General features: G+C 38.0%; 1 long non-coding RNA gene across 2 annotated transcripts; it reads left to right on the top strand.

The window, feature by feature from the left end:
- The first annotated feature begins 599 nt into the window (after positions 1–599).
- On the top strand, positions 600–25,394 carry LOC138763249 (uncharacterized). Of its 2 annotated transcripts, XR_011357444.1 has the most exons (4): positions 600–718; positions 18,407–18,599; positions 23,247–23,410; positions 25,003–25,394. It is a non-coding gene; the product is annotated as an uncharacterized lncRNA (long non-coding RNA). The 2 variants fall into 2 exon arrangements; XR_011357443.1 differs by lacking the exon at positions 25,003–25,394 and having other exon boundaries at positions 23,247–23,486.
- The last annotated feature ends 597 nt before the right edge of the window (positions 25,395–25,991 follow it).

Here is a 25,991-nt window from a genome sequence, read left to right as displayed (position 1 = left end):
CTCTTCCTGGACTTGCTCACTCTTCATCACAGCTGGTTCTGTGGTCCCCTCCCACATATTCTATATTTCTGTTAATTCCCAACTTACCTTTTGTAACCTGGGGACTTCTGTATCGAACAGTAGAGCAAGTACAACGTCTATCTGTGATTTTATCTCCTATGGCCTTTAGTAAATCAAATACATCGAGTGATATAATGCAGACAATTAATAAACAATTACAGGATTTTATTTGTAGTGCAGATAAAACAGGTAAAAAAAATAAGGGACGCAACAAATGTGTCAAAATTGTAAAGAGTAAGGGGACCACCAAAATGAAAATGAATGGCAACATTGAATTATACAAGTATATACAGAGTGAACAATGAAAATTGCAGGATAAAGAGGTTCTACAGCAAGGCATGGAACCCCCCATTTGCAAGCACAGTTTTCAACAATTCAGTGTCCAAAGACTTCAATCCACTCTTAGCATTGTAAAGTGGAAAATAACATTGTTAGTATAAAATTGTCAGAATTTTAAACCTTTACAATGCACAACAACATATACTGTAGCCATTTAACATGTATTAATTACAATGTATACTTCTTTTGTATTTAGCCCATGGATATTACCAGTAAGTAAGAATAAGTGCTGACCATGCTTGGGGCCTCTTCTACAAGGTTAAGCATGGTTTTAGCTACCAACTTGACCAGTGCTTCAAAGCCACATGGACAAATTCAGGTAACTAATTATGAATTATTGAGTCACATTTTACTGCATATGCACTGTGGAAGTTTGGCTTTCTTTTAATGTTGTTATTCATCCATTGCATTGTGATATCCTGTCTAGATCTCACACGTGGTTTATTTAAAAATTGCCCTGTTAGGTCCTGCTTCAAGTCCCCCTCAGAGAATGGAGTACAAAAAAAAATGAATGATACTTTGTGCAGTACTGAGGGAGTGTTCTATTTGTAGACATGCCAACTATTGGATGAGTCAATAAACTGTGGCTGACATGAAAGACTGCACAGTTCCAAGCTCAAAGAATGGATGTTATTCACAGTGTCCTTACTCAGTATCACCAGTTAACTGTTGACCAGTTGCTGTTTGAAGGAGCTTGCTGCACATAAACTAGCTGCCATATTTCCCATATCACATCTATTGTCTCGTTTCAAAAATAAGGCTGCAAAAAATTCAGAGGTGCAATGAAAGTGGCCATATAAATGCAATTTTGCTTACAGAATTATCTTAATTATATTTTCCACAATTGATAATGGTATTGTCAAATGGCTGAGCTTTACTGAACACAACAAGCACTAAAGTTTCTAGATAGGCCATTTTCATACTTCTGCATTACAGTTACACCTATTTTATTTCATGAAGCAGATATTCTATGTCAGCACTTCACATTGTTGGACAATCTGTCATGACATGACAATGTTCATGAGTTCTGCAGTGTTTCAGGTATTTCCTTATTCCCACAATGTCTTGTCATTATTGGTCTACAGGCAATGATATTGTTCATCTGCAAATTTCAAAAATTCACATTTCATTGCCTCATTCTTTGTCTGCTCTCTGACTGCCCATTCCATCAGGAAAGCAGTGAGCCAAGAGTTCTGCATTTGTTTTGGAAAATTATTTGGTTTGCCCAGTACACTGTTATGGGATCTAATGTTGCCTTCTACAAGAAAAAAAATTGTTTGGAAAATGAGGGCAAGTTGCAATATAGAACATTTTAGTAATAAAGACACAAGAATGAAAATCAATCGAATACAATCGAATTTTGAAAGCAAATTATAGGACATATCACAAAACACACACTACAGTGTAGCGAGTCGAACAATGCCCACCAGTGATAAATTTCTACTGAAGCCTTTCCAATCTCAGTTGCTTGACAACAGTTTATCTTATTCTCTTGCACTACCAAGTGTAATGATGCAATACAAAGAACAAAAAATGGAATTTCCAAAAATGCACTTTCCAGAAGAGATGGCCCTGGTGAGGACAAATTTATTAACAATTTTAGGATGCTTTGTGAAGGTAATGTGATCTCTTTTTTTATATTCCTCTTTGAAAAGTTCAAAATAATCAAAATAAATGTACTGGCATGGTCCAATTTTTTATGGGCTACTTTTACACCTGAGATGGATTATAGAAGGATGTGTTTTGCCTTCTGACATCTACTCACTAGATCATCCATATGTTAAGAGTCAGTGGTTCTCAACCATTTTCTTTCCACTCACATACCACTTTAAGCAATCACTGTCATCATTGCTCTGTGATTAGTAAGGGATTGTTTAAGGTGATATGAGAGTGGGAAGGGAAGGTTGAGAATCACTGCTCTAGGCCCAATTGTAACTGAAATATTTTGCTTGAGAAAAATTGTCATTGCCCCATTTCCTTTGGAGTTTTGAAAACATGCACATAACGAGTCAATTAGGTATGATTAAAACTGGTTCTCAAACTTTTTCTTTCCACCCACATACCACCTTAAATAATCCCTTATATATGTGAGTGGAAAGAAAAAGGTTGAGGACCACTGTGTTAAGTTAATAAACAAATCTTTCAAAGCTTTAACCAAATGTTCTGCATGAAATCTTGTATAATTATCCATTTGGGAACAACGCTTTGTGTTAGTACTTTAGGCAACTCTGCTTGGAGACAAATCATAGCATCTGCAACCAATTTTATATATTTGTTTGAATTTGTCTATTCACTAAAAGTATATTCATTTAATTGTTTAAAAAAAAAGGTTATTCCATGTAATTCTTGCTATTTCTAAAAGCACTATTCCTTATGGAATATAAACTTTGTTTCTCATTTTCATGATGATTTCTTCACACGATGCAATCCTTGATGTTGCCTTTATGGGAAGTGCATATTTTTTTTCCAAATAGCTTATGGTCAATACCCAGTGCAGATGATCATCCCAGCTTGAAATAGTGAAGGTTTGCAACTCCATAGATATTGCCAATCCCTCCTTTCTTATTTTGTTCATTTTTGGTCCATGCCCATAATGTACAAGAAACAGACTTCTTCTGGTCTTTGATTACTGCCACAACTCCATTTTGGGAAGCATCAGAAGCAAGCTTCAGCATTCAATTGGTATAATGATGCATCAAGATGACTAACTGCTCAGGCTATGCCTCAACCGCTCTATGGATCCTATGATTTTCACTAGTCTTTAGCCACCACAATAACTTTAATATCTGGTGAAACAGTCTCAATATCTTAGCTTATCTAGTGAAATATGGCATGGAAGATACCTAGAAATGACCGGTCTCTGTAATGTTTCTGGGGTTTCTCACTCGAATGATGGCCTAATTTTCCCTCTGATTGGCTATAGCCCAATTTCGTCTACTTTCAAACATAAATAATTTACCTTTGCTTATAAAAAGCAACCTATGTGTTTTTTTTTAGACTTCAAATTATGTTAATACAGTCTTCAGAATACTTCCTGTGCATTCCCTAAAAAGGATTGCTTCTTTCATGTCTGTGACAAGGAGCATTTCATCCCGATTGTACAAGCAGTGCTGGATCTCTTGTAACATTTTACGCATTGCTGCTCAGAAAGTTTGAAGTGCTAATTTTAATTCCATACAGTGACCCCAGCTTCAGCTAATTCAATTCATTCCATGTAATGTCAAGGAGGAGTTGGGAGGATTTGATATAATTTAAAAAAAAACATAGGCCTGCACAACATTCCAGCATAGTACTGAAGACCTGCACTCAGGAATCAGTTGCTCCTCTAGAAAAGTTGTTCCAGTGCAGTTACCACACTGGCATCTACTTGACAATGCAAAAACTTGCCCACTTTTGTCCTGTATAAAACAAGACAATTCCCATCCTGTTAATCACCACTAATATGAAGGAAGACATTGTCGCCATATCATCAGTGGGCATTGGCTAATCTATAATCTGCTTACCAATGCCCATTTTGGATTTCACCAGGACCAATTACCCTCAAACCTTGTCAAATGCTGCCTTGAGTTTGAACTCAAGCCAGTATTTGAAAGTAGCATCAAGGAATCCAAGGAAAACTGATCAAGAAACATTCCAACCCCACACAATGTTTCAAGACAATAAGAAAGAGAATAACAAAACATTAAATTTTATTCATTCATGATATATTCCATTATTTTAATTATGGGTACTGTCAGAGTGATTCATTAATAAAATTAGTGTAGCAAGTGTATGTAGGGCAATATGATATGAATTACCACAGAAGCCGACATTTTTGACTTGCAGAGAAATCAGCTTATAGACAGTTCTCAGGAATGGAACCTGGGAACTGTATTGAATATGCTACACTACCTTTTTTTGTTCAAATTAAAAAATGGTAGGATGGACCTGTTGTGATAAAACAAAATTGCAGTAAAAAGTCACATCAAAAATTATTTGAAATTGCCAAGTTGTTACATTTGCTTGTGCTTTTAAAGTGAAACACTAAGATCATTACTCAGTCAATTTCCCTGAAAACTAATGGAAAATCTGCTGTCTGAGCAACAGCTGATGGTTTTAGTCAGATATGATTTTAATTATAGGACACTCATCCTAAATCATTTAATGTCTTGGTGTTAGGATCTGAATGCTGTCAATTAAAGATTAATGCATCACTTTGCAAACTACAAATAGGTAAGAGGTAATAGACTCTGCAGTTAGCACCTTATTACCCATACTGAGCACTCCACTGGCCACCGTGACAGAGGTGCACCAAAGAAAAGGTACAAGGACTGCCTAAGGAAATCTCTTGGTGCCTGCCACATTGACCACCGCCAGTGGGCTGATATCGCCTCAAACCGTGCATCTTGGCGCCTCACAGTTCGGCGGGCAGCAACCTCCTTTGAAGAAGACCGCAGAGCCCACCTCACTGACAAAAGGCAAAGGAGGAAAAACCCAACACCCAACCCCAACCAAACAAATTTTCCCCTGCAACCGCTGCAACCGTGTCTGCCTGCCCCGCATCGGACTTGTCAGCCACAAACGAGCCTGCAGCTGACGTGGACATTTACCCCCTCCATAAATCTTCGTCCGTGAAGCCAAGCCAAAGAAGAAGACCCATACTGAGGAATCCAGAACTAGGCATATTTGCATTCCCCAATGTAGCCGATGCTGCTTTGCAGCTTTCTATTCATGGATCAATTTATGTTAAATTTTTGCTGGGTTCTTGCTCTTTGCATCATGGTCATTTGGTTGATTTCATGTTTTCCTGCTATGTTGGTCAACTTCACATTATGATTGCTAATGCCTAGTTAAAACAAAGCACAAGCTAGTCATACACAAAACCAAATGGTAGGGACGATGGGAAGTTTTTCTCCTCTAATTCTATCATTTGGAGCATGTCTGTCTAACAATGATATTATTTTGCTGATATGTGAGTTCTCCTTCAAAGCACAGAGTTTTGAAAGTAAGATACAGCACCAGTAAAATATTTTAAGATATTTTACCAGCTTTTTTGTGAGGGTATGGAATTCTACACAGAATGGGAACCACTTCTATGTGAGGGAGCTAACTGCGGTCACATGAGGAAATAACATTGATACTGATAAAGCATCATTTGGAATATCAACTTTGCTACTTCTACCATCCAACTGTAATACGAACTCTGGTTTACTCGTTCTCCCGAGGCAAAGGTTTTCATTAATACTTCATACCTTAAAGGTAATCATGGAGCAGATTCATACCTGTAGTTCCAAGAAATAGAAATCATCTGTAGTCCTCTTTCCATTACCCCATCCTGACCCAGCACCATGGGAGCCAATGGGAATAGATTTTCAGCTTACTTGCTGAAATTGAAAACTGGGTAGTTTTTTTTTATATAACCAACAGAGAACATAGAACAACTATTTTTACTTCTGGTAATAAGGTGAATGCTTAAGGCACTACATCTTCTTGTGAATTTGGTCATTTCACTCATTATTTATCCCAATTATAAATAAAGCCTCAGGAGCTAATAATGAAGATTGATAGTGTCTGTAGGTATGAGAGAGTTGAATTAATATGTACTATTTAAAATTGCAATGAATTAAGCACCCTTGGCCAATAACAACATTTAAACATATTAATTCAATTTCTTTACATTGCTGCACTCCACAGATATTCTGTCAGTTTGCAGATTTCTCTAGTGAAGATTGATTAAATAAACAAAGAGATTGTTTAAAAAAAAGGCACTCTCTTCTTGAGCAGGTTGCTGCCTGAAAGTTCATCTCCGTTCTGTAATGCTCATTGCATTAGACAGTGGTGACAGCACAATGCTCTGCCTCTAAAATTTAGCTTTGACTTCAATTGACTTCTTTGAGATTAATTTCAAATGCATTGCTCAGCCACAACTGCATTGTATGTTTAGCACAAAAAAACTACAAATTCAAGACTCTTAAGAGAATGAACAATATGCCACAATCACTTCATTCATTGAATTGACATTTATTATCACAGGTACCAGTGAAAAGCTTTGTTTTGCATGTTCTCCAGGCTTAAATCCATACTTAAATACAGCAGTTTGTGCAATTATAAAGCAAAGTGCAGGATGCAGTGTATAGTAATTTAAAAAGTGCAGGGTATAGAGTTACTAGCACAAAATGCAGGAGATATAGAAAAATAAAATTAAAGAGTGCACCATCTTTTACCAATGAGAGATTAAGAATTCTGATGTTAATATCAGCAATTTGGGTTCTTCTACAACAGAACAAAGAATTGTCATACGTTTTTCTATGAAGTGAAGGGATAAATTTTTCAATTATATCCAATCAAAAGCCACAGCCATGAGGAGGTAGATTATATAATATTTCTTTCACGTTAGCACTCAATTTACAAGATGTAATATAGAATCTGTTTGTGTGGTTTAGATTAGCAAGGCTCATGCTTATAGGTTATGCAAAGTAGAAGTTGTGTGTTGATCAGTTTTCCCAGAATATAGGCAGCTTGTTGAATAGACTCGCCGCTTGAGTGCTGAATGTAATTAACTGCCTTCTTTAAATTGGGAGTTTGACATGCTTCCTCTACATGATTCTATCTGGAATTCGGGCCTCGATCATTTATGTAATTACGATATCACGTTTTTATTATGTGGCTAACCTCGTTGCACTTCTTCCAGATGCAAAATATTGCAGATGATGAAAATTCTGATGAAAGATCATTAGATTGAAAAAAAAATCCCTCTCAGAGTTGGATCCACATTTTCAGCATCTACAGAGATTCTTCTGCAATTAATGCCTAATGTCATCTTTCTTTTTTCTCCATCCAGAAATATTGAAAAAAATGACCTACTAAATCCTAGGAATTGAAAGACTCTTTCTATCACAATGACATCTCATTCTGCACCACTCTACAAGATCAGATAATTTTTACACAGGAAAATTAAATTAATAGAAATGCATTAGTCTCCCATGACGTGCTGATTAAAAAGCCAGGAGAAATTCCTGCCCTTCTTTAGTGTCACAGGATTGTTGGTATTCATCTGAAAAATACCACCTTTGACAATTCAGAATTACCTTAATTCTACATTGTAACATCTGTCTAAAGCATTGGCCTGGATTTATACCATAGCTTGATCCACAGCAAATTATCAACTGGCCAAGTTAACACAGTAGTAACAGTTTAAATGCTTAAATGTAAGCACAGTTGCTATATAATGAGATGGCCTTTGATTAGGAGAAGGTCAAACCGTAGTTTGCTTTATTTTCTTGCAAAATGAAATTAGCTTTCCTATCTAGAGAGGTCAGTAGCATTCTTTCAACTGAACTTTTAGCTGCTGTGAATTGCATTCTACACCTGAACCTATTACCTGTAGTTGAAAATATTACTGTAAAAACCAAATTGACTGCAATATATTGCAAACTTTAAGAGAGGTTCAGATGATCCATGAGTTGGTTATACACTGCCATCTAATCTTTAAAGTCATTCTGTTATGGGCCAGAGGACCCTAAAACCCAGAAATTCACCAAGACAAATGGTTATTTAAATTATCTTCAAACATGAAAACAGAATCAAACTTTTACTTCTTACTATTAACTTAACCTAACTTAACCCCCTTCTAATTCTAAGCGCAAATGTATGTAATGTGTGAGTAAGTTCAGAAAATGTATTTGATTCACAGTCCAATGTCACTTCTCACTCCTCCAAGTTCACCGGTATCAGGCAATTCTTATACTGTGCACAGAATTTAACATTTATGAATTTTATGAGGCTTGGTGCTTGAAAGGTAAATGGTTACCATTCAGGAAGGTTCTTGTCGGTTTTTAGAGAGAGAGGTTTGTTGCTCGTTGGACACAAACTGATTCCTTCCGATCAGCCACTTCAGTCTCTTGCTGAAGAAACTTGCCCCATCAGGGTTTTCCAGATGATAACCTCTTTCATTCAGGTCACCACAGAGTTCCTTTTCTGTTTCCCTTATCTCAGGTTAAATATTATACATCCAGCCACCTCCTCTTGTATGGACCACAAGGGCTTTGACCAGGCTGAACTAAAAACTCACAACTCATCTTCAAAATGGGTTTTTTTCCACAAGCTTGCCAGATTGTCATGTTCCAGTCCCAGCTGCTACTGCTGAACTGTAGCACTGAATTCTCTCTCTCTCTCTCTCTCTCTCTCTCTCTCTCTCTCTCTCTCTCACTCAGAGAAAACCACACGACCCTTAGAAAAACAAACTGCATTCAGGCAGACTGCGGCACCGGAACCAATCTTCGAGTCCGTTCATTTGTTGCTTTCCAAAACAATAATCCATTACTCCAAAGCACGTCCAATTAACACCTACTTGTGAAGTCTCTATAGGCACTCTTCAAAGTTTTTGCAAAGTCAGTTGGAGCCTGGACTGTCTGGTTTGAGCAGAGCTCTGGCATTTTAAATGGGATCTGTGTTGTGAAGTGTTTGTATCTGTGTGTGACCTAACTAAAAACCCCACAATCTATCTTCCAAAAACATATCTATACATAATATAGAATATAACCTAATCTGTCACAATTCCTAGTTACAGCGCCAGTGACCAGGATTCAAATCTGGTGCTGTTTGCAACAAGTTTGTATATTCTCTCCGTGTCTGCGTGGGTTTTCTCAGGGTGCTCCAGTTTCCTCCCACCCTTCAAAAATGTACCAGAGTTGGAGGTAAATTGTGTGTAATTGGGCAGCATGGGGCTCATGGGCCAAAAGGGCCTGTTACTGGGCTGTACATCTAAATTTAAATTTAAATTGCTGGATTCCATGGGTTCCATGGAAAATACTGAACTACAGAGGTTTAATTATCTGGCCCCGAGCTGTGTGTCGGACATCAAATAGACTTCAATGAGTGTAAGCAGAACAAAATATAAGCAAAAGGGGAAGAAAAATGTTTACCCTTTAAATCTGAGAGGCAAAAGCTTTTTACCTTAATAATAGAAAATATATTTTAAAGGGTGTATTAACTTGCATTTTACATGCTTCATTCTGGACACAAATCTTTTGTTCCAAATTATGCAAATCTATTGAATTCCATTTTATCACTCTAATTCACATTTGCACCTTAGGTGCTTTGTGCTTGCAAAGAGGATGTAATCTTAATATTTCTGATGACTTGAACAATCATTCAGGTCAATAGAGCCTCCAGTAACTCATTTTATCAGGGAGCCAATTTAGCCTGCCATCTTTATTACTGAGTGTAAATACATAATGCATGTTCCTCTGGCAACCAATCAAAAATAACAAAATTGAGCATCTCAGCCAAAGTGACAAATTAAAAAACAATCATTTGCTGGTGTTCTTTATTTACAGTACACTGTGGTGAATAAATTTCTCTTTCAGAACTATCTCTCAAAAGCTCCAGAAACATATTAAAACAAATTCATAATTTTAGAATTGAGTGAGTTACATTTATTTCATTGACATTTGTCCTCATCTATAAGATTAACTTTACTACTTTGTATCTATTAGCACTTCATTTCTGCTACCTGATATTTTTTAAATCAAGGCAAAGATCATTGCTGCTGTTTGCAATGTTAGCAGTAAGTGGGTCTGTTTTAAGGGAACTACTAGAACCTTTGTGATTTAAAATCCTTTTCCTTCTTCCCAAATGCTGCTTCAAAGACCTGGATTATTTGAGTGAATTAGAGTGCTGCATATTACAAATAATTCATGAAAAGACATTTGTTATCCTGGAAGTTAGCACATCTGAGTGTGTTTACTAAAAACTAATTTGCCTGCTTGAAGTCGTAACATGTGATACAATCCACCAGAAATTTACATTTATACACTTAATTAAAACTGCTCTTATATGCAGGTAAAGATCTGCAATCTGCTTGTATTTAATTATGTAGATTTCATATTTTACACTATTCCATTATGAACTCTGGTAAGAATATAACTTGCTAAAACAGGATTTCAGCAATCTGACTTTGCAGCTCCACACCATTGATCATCTTCTATGTTCATGTCCTTACATGATCCATTTCTTCTGTGTATATATTAGACTTGCAAATCTAGCCAACCTGTTTAATCAACAAAACTCTGATTAACCAAAATGGTTTTATGCTAAACTTAAACCTGTTTTATGCCTTTGAACTGGGCATCCTAAATGTGGAACTTTCTGTTCCTGATTACAATTTATGCTGTAGTTCAAAGCATAGAGGTTAGGAGATTTAATTAAAGGCTCCTCAAAAATGTTTCACTGTGCAATGCAATAACATACCCTATATTCCAAAATTATATCTGGGAAAATGACTCAAAGCCCATTACTTCAATCCACTGACATTTGAATGTTAACAACAAAATGTAAATAACACTGGTTCATAGAGGGTGAAATCTATTAACAAACACTATATTCCTGCAAAAGTATGCAATAATTAGAGATAGTGTTAATAAACATATCTAAATATATTGTAATACCTTCATATCAGAATTTCCCTCATCATGGTTATTATAAGGCCCAAGTATCTCATTTATTATACACTAGAAATTCTGAACACGAAGCCCTTGAGATAATAAAATATTAATTAATTATTGACATGTGTTGGATGCAGCAAAATACTCAAAAGCTCTGGTTTGTAAAATGCCTTCTGAACTACAAATCAGCCTGTGCAACTTGCGAAGCCAGCTCACCTGCTTTGGCATCACATTAGAAGATGCACTGTTCTGTGAATATGGTACAATCAAGTTCCAGGCAGCCACCATCCTCCTACAGAGGGTTGATGCCATCAAAGTCTCCAGCCTAAAAAATAAATGTGCTGAATTTTAATATCACAGTGCACTAGCAGCGGGTCATGTGGTGGGAAGTGCCAGCAGGCAGGGTCCTGAAATATTCTAATGTGCATTATTTGATGACAACTTGAATGCAGCTATAGCACAAGCTTAAAATTCCAGGGCTGCTCTAATAACAATGCTCACAGCTAAATTTCACCTTCTTTCTTTACAACTGATAGAAGAATCTGCAGATGCCTGCGCAACTGTAAGAGTAGACAAAATAGACCACAATTGAGCCAAAACATTTCCTTGCTTTAGTGATTCATCCTTTCATGTCTTGGTGTGATCTGTAAGGGTTATCACTTTCTTTCCTTAAAGAAGGACGGGTAATCACTCACAGAAGTGTTACTTGAAGATATAAGCAGCAGAAGTGTGCTTCCCTCTTCCTGCATTCAGGTCCTCACGAGGCTTATTTCTCTTATCAGATCAGGAATGCTTCGTGCGGTGCCACTTTCGCCCATATCCCGAAGACTGCAATAAACCAGCGCACCCAATCTGTTTGTTTAATTTTACACCAGCAAATCACTTTCAACACTAACTCCTCAAAAGATACCCCTCTTTCTCAGTGAATATAGTTTCTCACATCCCCACCTCTCCATCATTCTCATTTGTCTCTTCCATGTTGCAATATCACCACCAACATATGTTCTCATCCACTGATGCCATTGCTCTCCCTCACATGTCTTCCTTGCCACCTTCTAGCATAATAATGTACAAATTACCAGGAAAATCCAGGGAAACAGTACAGTCTTGGAATACAAGGTCTTTGACGGCAGAAAGGTAGGGGCTTTGTGGTTGCAGAATTCTATCTCAACCAGGCAGACTATTTCAATGTTCACTTATCAAGGCAGCTTTGAGTTGTTTATACAATCTTACCTTGACAATTTGTTTAATACAATCTTAACTTCACATTTTATACAATCTTTCATTGACAATGCTAGTTAATATGTTTAATCTCCTATAGAGCATTCACTCGTGAACCAAGAAAGATGATAATGAAGATCACCTATTCTGAGGGTGTACTATCACAGCCCATAAGCATATTGGGCATCAGCCCGGATACACAGATTGTGGTGGGAGTGATGAAAGAGATTTTCAATGGTGACTCGCTTCAGTACCCATTGGTGAAGAAAGTCTTGCACGTGGTGGAGGCTGATGCAATAGGGACCTTTACAGTAAAAGACTCTTTGATAGGCACATAGAGTCATAGAGTATAGAAACAAATCCTTCAGCCCAACTTGCCCATGACAACAAAAATGTCCCCCAGGCACCAGACCCACCTGCTTGTGTTCATATCCCTCTGCACCTATCCTATTCAATCTTTTTTTTAAAATGTTGAGATTATACCTGCATCAACCACCTCTTCCAGTAGCCTATTCCATACCATCCTCCAAGTAAAAAAGTTAGCCCTCAGGTTCCTGTTAAATTACTCCCCCCTCACCTCACACCCATGTCCTCTGGTTACTGATTCCCCTACTCTGGGCTAAAGTCTCTGTGCATTCGTCCAATCTATTCCTCAAATGATTTTGTGCACTGATATGAGATCACTCCTCATCCTTCTGCTCTCAAACTCTCCCTAGTGTTCAGACCTCCAAGTTTTGACAACATCCCCATAGATCTTCCCTGCACCCTCTCCAGTGTGACGACATCTTTCCTGATATATGGTGACTAAAACTGAACACAATACTCTATTGGGCCTCAATAATGACTTATAAACTACAACATGACCTGCAAACTACTATACTCAATACTCTGAATGATGAAGGCTATGGATATAAAAAGAATAAAAGGTTATGAGCCATGGGGGAGGAAAGGGTTAGATTGATATGAAGTAGGTTTATACAAGTTGGCACAACACTGTGGGCTGAAGGGCCTGTATTGTGATGTACTGTTCAATGTTCTATTCTTTGTCATTGTGAGTTCTGATTTTTGGAGCAGCATCCAAAAGCTTTGTTGCTAAAGGCAATGATCAATTTACACTCTTTAATGAAAGCTAGGAAGAAACCAAGCTCAGCTAAGTTACAAAATCTCAAATGGATTTTGACGGTTGAAGCTAGACAATAGGAGAAATTTAGCAGTATTCCTAGTCAAAGACACAAATAAATGATCCCTCATGGAAATACCAATCATAGTGCAAACAACAGTAGAGACAAGCAGGTCAACTCATGGTCAAATATCTTCTTGACATTCACGGTGAGGCAAAGTTCCAATACAGATAATGTCAATGGCACACTACGCAAGAATTAATTACATTTTCAAGAACTTGAAAAAAACTAGGAGCTCTAATTTTTTTTTACAAAACCACAGTTGCCACAAAAACCTTTGCCATTATTTATGGAACATGGATAATCAAAGTATATACCATGTAAAAGAGCCTATTAGTAAAATGAAATGTCAGACAACTGAATTAGATATACATTGAAAGCAAAAGGAAATTATATAATTTATTCATGATCTAATTTGTTCAAAAATAAAAGAGAGGCGCAGTTAATTTCCCTACAAATGTGGAGAAGGAAGATTGACTATTTAAGAGAGGAGAGGGGAAAGAATGGAACCAGTAGTGATAGGTGGATTGAGGATGGGTGAAGGATGATGAGATAATGGGGGACAAGAGGAGTGAGTTGGGAGAAAGAGGCAAGTGGATGACAGATGGTAGCAGACAATGGTAAAAAAAGCAGATGGACCCAGATAGAGGAAGTGGAGACACCGTCTGGTGGCAAGCAAGGCCAAGAATGGAGTTTAAAAAGGTTGGACATTTATAGTGAAGATGAAGCCGTGGGGACAGGGAATTAGACACTTACAAAATGGTGGATGGCATACAAGGTGTCACATGGGAAGGGACTGGGCAACGGGAGATAGATAGAGTCAAGGTCAGAGGGCATAAGTTCTGTGGGGAAAGAGCAAGCAGAAGCAATGGGTGTACTGAACAGTTCTGTTTGTGAGTCTTAAGTAAGAGGTAGAAGTGAGATGTAAGGGGTTGCATCATTTTGATGTTTGAGACTTTGGAGAGAGATCTCTTAACGTGGAGATATCTGTGACAGTGTGGGAGACAATGTTTGTTGGAGTGTTCATGGTCCAGTGGTAAGTACAAGGATGTGACTGAGAACTGTTCTCCATCCTTTGCATGATGCAGGTCAGTCCACCAGACTATAACAGCACTGCCCTTGCCTGTGGGTTTAATGGATTTGGTGCATAATGAGTGGAGTACTGGATGTTTGATGATTTGATCTTGAAATGGTGGTTTGGTGGTGAGAGTTGATAGTTAACCTGTAGAATATTGTAGTTTGTGTGACGTGGGTGTGTAGAAACCGACAACCACAATCCTGATATTCCAAACTCTCACCATATTTCTAAATTACATTAATTTCTGCAAAGTGTCAGGAGATGTCTTCAGGTTCTAAAAAGCTTAAATATAAACTCCTCTCCTTTTATGTCATGTTCTTTTAATTAATACAGTGATATTATGGGGATTTATGATCTTTTTAAAAAAAAACAATACAAAAAAAGTCTTCCTCAACCCCTAGAGAGCAAGCTTTCTCTCTGCATTAACTATAATGCAATGAGTCTTAGTAGATAAAATTGTTTCAATACACCAAAGAACAGGAAGCACATTATAGACAGATTGAATGATTACATTAGCCTTCACAATTGCCATTGACTTTACTGTTACCTAAATTCAATTAGAAAGACAGTAAATATAGAATTGCACCATCAACTGTACTTGTGCTGAGTACATTGATAATGAGGAAAGGAGGGATGGTTGAGATTTCAGGGATTGGGGCTGGAATATCAAGGACAGATATCAGAATCAGGATTTATTGTCATGAACAAGTCAGGAAATTTGGTGTTTTGCGGCAGCATCGAAGTGCAAACATACATATTATAACGATTTTATGACATCACTATTAAAAAAAAAAATAATAATAACAGCAGTGCATGAAAAGTAAGGCAGTGTCTTTGGTTCATTGATTATCCAGGAATCCAATGGCAGCAGGGAAGAAGCTGTCCTGTGCCGCTGAGTGCTCGTCTTTAGGCTCCTGTACGTTTTTCCTGATGGTAGCAGAGTGAAGATGGTGTGGCCTGGGTGGTGGGGGTCTTTGAGGATAGAGGCTGCTTTTTTAAGACACCGCCTCATGCAAATGTCCTCGACGGAGTGAAGTCTGGTGCCTGTGATGTTGCAGGCTGAGTTAACAACCCTCTGGAGTTTATTCTTGTCCTGAGAGTTGGCACCTCCATACCAGGCAGTGATGCAACCATCCAGAATTCTGGTACACCTATAGAAGTTTACGAGAGTTTTTGGGGACAAACTGAACCTCACAAAGTATAGCTGGTGGCAAGCCTTCATTGTGATTACATCAACATGGAGGCCCAGGAGTTTTTGACCCTCTCCACTACTGAGCCCTCAAATGAGGACTGGGTCATGTTCCCCTGACTTCCTCCTAAAGTCCACAATCATCTCCTTGGTTTTGCTGACATTGAGTGCAAGGTTGTTGACATCACACCATTCAATGAGTTGATCTATCTTCCTCCTGTATGCTTCCTCATTGCCATTTGTGATTCTACCAACAACTGTGGTGTCATTGGCAAACTTGTAGATGGCATTGGAATTATGCCTGACCACACAGTCATGGGTGTATAATGAGTAGAGCAGTGAGCTAAGCACACTAAGCATGATAGAATGCACACAGTCATCATAAGGACCAGTTGCACTATATCAGGACACATCATCTCCAAAATACTTTAAGAAACAACTTCAAACAGGATGAAAGGGAGACCTGGCCTTTTCTACATTACTGCTTCATTTTATAGGCTCCAGCGTGAAATAGTAAAAAATATATTAGTTTTCAGTTCACAGCGGTGTCTCAAGAAAGTAGTCTCAAACTTTGTGAAATCCGTATTATTCATTGGCATCGCTTCACTTTTATTTGCATTGATCTTGTACCCTGATACTTCTCCATATTCCTTCAATTTCTTATGTAATTCTTTTATTGATAATTCTGGTTCTGTTAAGTATACTATGACGTCATCTGCAAATAGACTGATTTTATATTCCTTCTCTTTTATTTTTATCCCTCATTTTATTTTCTGTTCTTATCAGTTCTGCCAAGGGTTCTATAGCTAACACGAACAGTGAGGAAGATAGTGGACATCCCTGCCTAGTTGACCTGCTTAATTTAAATTGGTTTGATATATATCCATTTACTGTCACCTTTGCCAATGGTCCCTTACATAATGCTTTAATCCAATTAATATATTTCTCTGGTAGGTTGAACCTCTGTAGTACTTTGAATAAATAATTCCATTCTACTCTGTCAAAGGCTTTCTCTGCGTCTAAGGCAACCGCCACTGTTGGCGTCTTGTTTTCTTGTACTGCATGGATTAAGTTAATGAACTTATAGATATTGTCCGTTGTTCGTCTTTTCTTAATAAATCCAGTTTGATCTAGTTTTACTATTTTTGGTACACAATCGGCCAATCTGTTTGTTAATAGTTTAGCTATTATCTTATAATCTGTGTTGAGTAGAGATACTGGTCTATACGATGCTGGTGTTAGTGGATCTTACCCTGTCTTTGGTATTACTGTAATTATTGCTGTTTTGCATGAATCTGGCATGTTTTGTATTTCTTCAGTTTGGTTCATTACTTCCAGGAGAGGAGAAATTAATAAGTCTTTAAATGTTTTACAGAATTCTATTGTGAGTCCGTCCTCTCCCAGCATTTTATTGTTCTGTAGTTTTTTTAATATATCCTGTATTTCCTCTATTTCAAATGATTTTATTAATTTGTTTTGCTCCTCTTGCAATTTCGGTAGTTCAATTTTAGCTAGAAACTCATCTATAAAATCACAAAAAGCAACATACCAAAAAATCAAGAGATCTTTCTTCTAAGTAATATAAGAAGTAAAGAACTTGGCCTCAGTTTGGATGGAGCACAAAAAAGATTTATTATGATAGCCTTAGCTGTAGCAAAAAAATATATTATGTCAACCTGGAAATCAGAAGATAGCCTAAGAATACAGCAATGGTACATAGAAATGAATAAACGTATTCCATTGGAAAAAATAACATATAATTTAAGAAATAACATCACAGTATTCGAACAAATTTGGGAACCGTACATGGAACACAACAGAGAAGTCCTACCACGGACCTCTACCACCTAAAATGACAGAATGAGAAGACGACGAAATGAACTGACCCAGTATGTAAAAGTAGATGACACAATTTTCTTGTTTAATTTCATTGTGTGATGACATTGTTTAATGGGTTTAATGTATCGTATATGTTGAACGTTTAGTGGATGGAGAGGGGGGTGGGAAGGAGGGAGGGAAGGGAGGGGGGGAAAAGGGAGATAAAATGACACTGTGTATATTCAAGAGGGAAATGTTTATGTGTATTTTGGTCAATATGGTTCATAGTGTGAAATTTTTTTTAATAAAAAGAAAGTAGTCTCTATCAATCAGGCCAAGCCCTCATCTCACTTCTACCATTTGGAGGGAGGTACAGGAGCTTGAAGACAAACAGCAAATGATACAAAAACAGATTCTTCCCTTCTGCCATCAGATTTCTGTATTGATAATGAACCACAGACACGATGCCACTTCTAAACAATAAATTTCGTGACACATGTTCTTGATGATAAATCCTGATTCTTCTTCTATTTTACACATTCCAAACGTGCCTTAAAGCTCATATACCTTAAGAAATGGTCCACAAAGAAGCACATTTATAAAACAGAAATTCAAAGAATAGATCAGTGCCTACATAAAAACATGTTCAATTTTTGAACAACTTTTTTTAAGTATCACTATATTAAATCTAGGGTGAGTTGCCATCATAATTGCCGCAGTTGTACTTAGGACATGAATTCTTTCAGAACAAAGGCAACAGAAGAAAGACTGAGTGGAAAATGAGAGGGAGAAAATGAACGTGTTCAACCATGCATCTTGCTGCCTCTGGCAAACATCCAAGATTTCTGCAGAAGATCCACAAAGAATTAAAAAAGATCGATTTCAGTATGTTGCTGATGCGATTTGCCCTACAATGACCTGATGTTCTCCACCAATTTTTCAAAGAAATTCTACATACTTTATCTACCATAACTTAAATAAAATGAATGATCCTAGCCTTTAAAGTGTTGATTATTTGTTTTTATTTGTGTTGATTATAGTTTGTCACATTGCCACTAACACTGGTTACAATTTCTTTCTCATGCACAATTTCCAGCTCTTCAAGAACTGAACTGATTCAGCACAAAGACCACCTGAGGATGTACTTGTGATTCTCTTGACCATCCAGCTCAGTATATTGCAGACCAAAACTCTATTTATAATTATCTATCAGATTTCAGCTTTAGGTAGCTGCATAATTTGGAAGCATCCTGTGATGTGCTGTTGAAATACATGCAGTAATTTAACAGGTACCAAATACTTTTTGTTTCTGTTTCTGGGGGTATTGAAGTTAGAGATGTTAATAATAAAGTATCCAGATTCTTTCTTGATAGTTGACTTGATTGAATGTCCAAGCACAATTATATTTTGGATGATAATAGCACAACATCATCAGCAAAATAACCCTGATACTTTCAAGGGTGCTTAAATTGCCCTTGGGAAGATAGTGGTTACCCTTCATCTGCAGTCCTGCAGGTGAAGGCACTTCCAGAATCCTGTAGAGTAGAGAGTTCCACTGTTTACGGCAGGTGATGATGAGGGGACAGCAATATATATCCAATTTCTGTATGTTGTTTAAAAAGGAGGTGAACATACATCTGCTACCCCATCCTACTATGTGGGAGTAGTGATGGGTTTGCAAGGTGATGTCAAAACATTAAAGGATACATTTTTTCACTCAGAGAGTGGAGAGTATCTGGATTGCACTACCTGAGAGAGTGGAAGAAGGAGAGTCGCTGACATCTTTGAAGAAATGTCGAGGTGATCACTGAAATGAGGTTGAGTGGGCGAGCAAACTTAAGTTCTTGGGGGTCACTATCTCAAAGCAACTTTCCTGGAAACATGCATGCTAATTGCATCAGCACTTTTACTTCCTCAGGAGTTTGCGGAGGTTTGCTATGACATCTGTTGCATACTAGACCAGCAACAATGGAAATTCACCAAGACAATGGTAGCTTCAAAATAATAATTTTCATTAATAACTATTAATAATGCTTCTTTCTTAACTCTAAACTTAACCTCACTGTGTGCAAGTGTATATTTGTGTGGCAAAACCAAAATACCATTATCATTCAGGTATAATTTTGAAGAGATTATTTTAAATTTCAGTCAGATTTTTTTTAAAAGTCTTTATATTGTTGCTCAACAGCAATTCTGGAGTAGGTGTGAGGCATCAGACCTCAAAACTCATGAATTTCTTATAGAGAAGTTTTCAGAGAATTCTTTCTTCATACAAATGATTTCCTTCTCTTGCATGGAGGTTTCAGTACTTGCGTTTCCTTCCACAATGATTTCACAACCCCAGGCAGGGGTTACATGAAGTACCAAGTAGAAATGAACACAGCAGAACTGCCCTCTCTCCCTTAAAGAGACAGTCGGAAGTGGTCATTCCCTTTCAAAAGCCATTTATTCTGTGTTCTCCTTTGATCAGGAGTAACCTTTCTGGTTACTGTGTGGCTTACAGGATGGCCAAGCAACTTCTGCTCTCAAAATGTCTCTCTGAAAATGTCTTCAATCATGTGGCATGACATGTCTTTGAAGTTTAAATTCAAAAAGTTTATGAGTGGATATGACTACCAATTGTCTGCTGAACTCAGCCAGCAGAATGGCAATGCTTGAATACAGCTGCTCCTGTGAAAACATCTATTGGTTTGGGTTCTCAATGGAGAACAGTCATAAGACTTTTACGACTGTTTAAAACTTTGAATTAGCAGTAACCCTGTCTCTTTAAACAAATAGGCTTCCAGCAGAACCATGACTAAGCAGACTTTTCGATTTCCAAAATGGTTTTTTTCTGAGTGTAATTGTGTGTCTGTGTGTGATCCTGTCCACTCATAAAATAACTTTACTAAAACATATATATTTTATAACTAAAGATTAATAATAACACAATTCTGTCACATATAACCATATAACCATATACAGCACAGAGAAACTCTTGGAAATTTCTAGAATGTGTGGTGGAAAGTGTGCTGACCAGCTACATCATGGTCTGGTATGGGGACACCAATACCCCTGAGCGTAAAGCCCTGCAAAATGTGGTGGACACAGCTCAAGAAATCACAGGCAACCCCTCCCTACCTTCAATAACATCTACAGGAACACTGCAATGGAAGAGTGGCAGCAATTATCAAGGATCTACCTCACCCAATGTGTTGGTACACCACCAGCCTACTGCAGGGGGCAACCTCTGTACCTGCAGGAGTGTAAGGGGACAGGACAACACCTGGCCGGCTGTCAATCAGTCGGCCTGAATGGATCAAGCCCCACCCTGTCGGGTGTCATTCACCCTCCGGGATATAAGCCTGTGCCAGCCTCCCGGGGCCTCACTCAGAGTTGCTGCAGCCACAGCCAGCCTGGCTCTGTGGAAGTCTTTGTGGATTAAAGCTTGTAATACAGTCTTTATCATTGTGTGTGTTTAATTCTGGCTAACAGTGCACCACACCCAGCACATGCTCTTCTTGCTGCATCAGTAAAGAGATATTAGTGACACAAGTCTCACATCACCATGTTCAGGACAGCTGCTACCCCTCCACCATCAGTGTCCTCAATGACAAATTCAATCAAGATCTCATTTAAGGGCTCTTAATTTTGTGCCTTACTGATTTTTTTTATCTCTGTATTGTACAGTTCAATTTGTTTACATTTCTTTATTGTTAACATCTGTATGTTAAGTAGGTTTTTTTGCACAATCAATAGTGGTAATCCTGCCTTGCCTGTAGGGTTGTATGAGCTGTCATGTATGTACTCTGACAATAAATCTGAAATTTGAACTTTAAATCACCTTGACATAGTCTCAGGTTACACCTCTGGGTCAAGCTTTGAAAGATGGGATTATTACAAATGTGTGCCCACTGGGCAGAGTGGATGAGTTGGGCCAAATGACCTATTTCCAGGCTGCATCAGTCCAAGACCCTCTCTGAAAGCATTGGTGTCTAACTGTCATGCATTTCAATTCTATGGGGAGGGGCATGGCAGGTAATTGTGGCCCAGTGATTTTGGAGAGAATGAATGTTTATGTGGTGCCAACCAGATTCCTTCTCCTGGATGTGTGCTGAGCTTCTTGAGTTGTTGGAATACACTCATCCAGTTGAGTGGACAGTAATCCATCATGTTCCTGGCTTGCACTTTGTAGATAATCATAGCTTACTCCTTTCTTAACACTGTATTGGATGATCAGGATGATCTATTTCTACCCATTTGTTTCCACCCATCTGTTTCCACACCTCTGTTTCTACACCTCTGTTTTAACCCCACTGTTTCCATCCATCTGTTTCCCCACCTCTTGTTTCCACAGGATAATTAGCTTCTGACTGCTCCTGGAGCTGTTGCATTTATACTGATGAGTCAGGGGAAACAGCAGTGGTAATGCTAATGAATATCAAGGGTAGGTGGGTTAGAGTCTCTAACATAGAACATATCAGGCCCACAACATTGGTTGTAGATCTTCCCCTTTTATGGACACTGTGGGATTTGCAGCACTTTTGTGTATTAACTAGAAAGTAGAAAAGGCTTGAATATGCACATTCATCTCTGTATACTGGGCTCTAGGCCTATTTTGAACAATCTACTGGAGGAACTCAGATCATGAAGGATCAATTGAAGAAAAAGAATAGTCGATGATTTTCTCCAATTGATGCCGGTCAATCTGCTGGATTTCTTAAGTAGATTGCTTTATGCTCCAAATTCCAGTAATTGCAACCTCTGTGTTTGCCCATCCAGAAGATTTACATGCTATTTACAGGAGTATCAGAGCCAGCACCACCAGGCTGAGGAATAGCTTCTTCCCACAGGCAGTGAGAATGCTGAGCGACCAAAGAAACTGTTCACACCGACCATCTGAGACACGCATGAAGCAATATTTATTTCTATGACGACTTGTCCTGTATGTGCACTGTTTGTCTGTATGTGCGTTGTGACTGGTTGTATGTCTGTGTGTTTTGCCCTGAGGACTGGAGAGCACTATTTTGCCAGTTTGTACCTGTGTATACAGATGACAATAAACTTGACTTGAACTTGAACATGAAATATTTAGCCGCATTATGCTCGGTACATTCTGATTATCTTCTCAGTTGTGTGTGATTTGTACTGTAGCTGGCACAATAGAAAATATTATCAGTAAAGGTCTCTTTTCCTGTATAAGTGCTGAAAGAAAGGGCAGAAATATTAATTCTCATTTAATGTAGTCTTTGTAAGCTCAGGAGAAATTCATCTCTTGGGTTTAAAAAAAAAGGCAGAAAAATTCTCCCCTTTTGGTTGTAGAATAATTTTTTTTAAAACAGAAGCTGTGATTTTTTTTTAAGACATTTATTTGAGTTTGGATAAACATTATTGCAAATCCACAAAACTGTTTTCAGTTGATACAGAGAAAGTCCATAGAGAAACACGTCTATCATTCACTATTTTAATAATCCAGAATTATTCCTTGCACTTTCATCTCTGATGATAGGCCATTTGAATGCCATATTAACTAATGTATAATTTGTAGCATTAGACAAGTTATTAGTGTAAGCCTGACATCTTTTCCATTTTGGCAGTCCCTTTTAGAATTTGTAAAGGCCTTTTACTTTGTATGCTGTTATTCTGCAGATCATAATCCCTAACCTTGTAATTAAAAGGAAGCAAATATAATAATTTACAGACTTACTAAATATGCTATATTGTCCACACTCTTCACTTGAGTATTTCCTGAGACATAAGTGCCTCCATTTAGTACCTTGTCAGCTAACATAAGAAACAAATCCCTGGATGTGCTATTTCTCCGATCTGAAAATTCCTCAACCAGTAAATTAGAGTTTAAAACACATTGGAGCAGATGACTGTATTGACCTTGGTTTGTGACTGTATACAAAAGTCTGAGGATCTGAGACTAAGCTTCATTTGCCTCCTAAAATCAGGCAGAAGCATGACAGCCAGGGAAATCTTTGATGTTCAACAAGTCTTGTATCTGAAAGGAACTTGACTGCAGCAGCTCTCGTGCTACCGTGTAACCTGAAAAACAAGGCCGGGGTGATGCTTTCAGTTTGAGAGAACGAAAAACAGACCTCATTTGAAAAATTAAGTGAGCATCTTTATTTCAAATCTTGCTAAAGTTCAAGAAGAACCTTTATCAGTTTAACGTGTAGCTGGCTGAAATGTTACTGGAAATAAAGAAATACTTCTTGAAATAGAATAATGACAGGATTCCCTTCAAGTTATTGCCTGAATCAACCCCATGGGCCAAAACATATGCAATCATCAATAGAGCACTAAATAATACAATTCCACAGAGGGACTTTGGGACTTAGTTTGTAGATCATAGAAATTGATAAATTGCATGCAGTTCAGACCACGGCGCTTTAGGAAAGATGCAGATGTTCGAGAGAGAATGCAGAGGAGAATCACCAGCATGTTGTCTGGCTTTGGAGGGCATCTGTTGTAGGGAAAGATTAGATAGATGGGAGTGGTTTTTCACTGGACTAAAAGAGGCTGGGCAGTGACCCGATAGAGGGACATAAAATGATAAGAAGCATGGATAAGGGAGGTAATTAGAATCATTCTCCCGTGACAGCGGTATCAAAAACAAGAGGGCATATTCTTTTCAGGGAATGAGATACGTTTTGTAGATTCAATGTGTATATATTTTTATTCATTTTATGCATATGAAATGATTTCACTTACTAGCTTGATAGGTTTCTGTTTTGAAATTCAAAGGTCCTATCTCTTATAGTCCTACAGATTAAAACTGTGCATGTAACTGAGATACTTTATTCGCAGCTTCCATAATGAGAGAATATTTTGTTCATTCTAGCCAACAATGAAGTATGCCAGTGGCAATAATAGCTTGAGAGAGATGATTCTTGCATCGTCAAGAAATGTTTATGCACCAAGCCGAGGACCAGTGTTATGGGAGTATATGCTTCTGATTAAACAGTCAGACATATCGATGAGCAAGCTCCTCCAGCTGTCTTTACCTCACTGCAGCAAAAGCATTTCATGCCTCCTGGTCACAAACTTCCCCCTCTCATTGTTTACTCTCTACAATTTTGTATCTACCTCTCTTTCTCTTTTCCCTCAATATCCTGTGTATTTTTTTTCAGATTTTATTGTTGTGACCAGTCCTCATTTCAGAAATTATTTTAAATATTCACAAGGGACAGAAGTGGGCAACATTTATTACATCCTGCTACTTATTTTCCTATGTAATCATTAAGTAGAAATTAATTTCAAGGACACAGTAAGAACATAATGAATTATCAGATGTAAAGCCTGTTTTTTTTTCTCTTTTCTTTCAACTACTGTGTGAACTTCGAGCATTTATAATAACTGTTCTGTAGTTTGTTTTTGCTAACAGCTTCATTAGCATCATAAATGAGTATCCAGTGGGAATATTCAAATGTGTGAGGTAGCTGACAGATTAAAAGCAAGATAAGCATAGGGATTCCAAGCAGGAGAGGTTCTACCAGAGACATACTGCGCCCATCCACTGAGAAAGCCCACAAGCCTAATTTTTACCAAGGATTAAACATCACTTTGCCTGGAGTTATCAATATAAAAACTAACATTAATTGCAACAGATGAATGCCAGGGTGTTTTGACCTAAACAAGTTATATCACACATAACTTTATCTAATCTTCATGTAGTTAACCTTCTTCCACTTTATGTTTTTTCAGGTGTATTCCACGCTAAGAATGCGCCTGAAGAAGCAGAAGCAGCGCTTTAAATTGCCGTTCAGGTGGCAGTGTTTAAAGCGCAACGCTGGCCACCTGAAGGACACAGCTGCCCAGGATGCGGCTCTGAGCACTCCGGATCCGGCTCCTGCCCAGTGTCAGCTGTGATCAGCAGCCTGACCCTTTAACATCCGCTTTCAGCCAGCTGCATTCAGGTGGCTGGGGGAGCCACTGAGCTGAGCTGATTAGCCCTCTTGGAGGAGGGTTACGTAGCTCATCTCAAGAGCGCCTCCTGCATATTCAGGTGGCTTCAAAACAGCACATATTGCTTAAACATGCACGGCAATTGGCCACCTGAAAGTGCCTTTTGATTCAATTGCAATATTTGTTTCAACTATTCCACAATTTGAATAAAGAAGGTTCTCTTCAGTTTCCTGCTGAATTTATTATTTATATTCCCGAGTATAATTTAATTCCACACATTGTGACCTTTTGAGGAGGAGGAGGGTTCCAAAGATTCATGACCCAATGAGAGAAAAACATTTTAATTCACTTTAAATTTGTGATCCACTATTTTAGTAGGGAACCCCAAATTCTAGATTCTCCCAAAAGCGGACTTAATGATTGAAGATATATCAGGTTATTTTGTAGTCAATATACCCTGATTGGCTGCAGGCACTAAGACACCAAAAAAATAATTGTTTACCTCACAAGATCTGCAGCCAGCGCACAGTTAAGTGTTGCTATAACAATGAGGACTGACCTCTCACCTGGCTCATTCCCTTCAACATGCTGCATTGCAACAATGTACAGATGTTGCCATGTAAAGCAAGACCAATCTCACTTGAGCAGAGATTGTGTTTTTCAATCAAACTGCTTTACAAAGTGCTTCTAAATTTATACCTGCACCCTGCATTGATGCTGATCAGTTTTTAACCTTCTCTTCTTCAGTTCTCATATAATTCAAGAATAACCTTCCTGACTGGTCAAAT

This window comes from Narcine bancroftii, chromosome 5 (assembly GCF_036971445.1).
Source record: "Narcine bancroftii isolate sNarBan1 chromosome 5, sNarBan1.hap1, whole genome shotgun sequence".
Classification (NCBI taxonomy): Eukaryota; Metazoa; Chordata; class Chondrichthyes; order Torpediniformes; family Narcinidae; genus Narcine; species Narcine bancroftii.
This window is presented reverse-complemented; position numbering and strand designations above follow the sequence as displayed.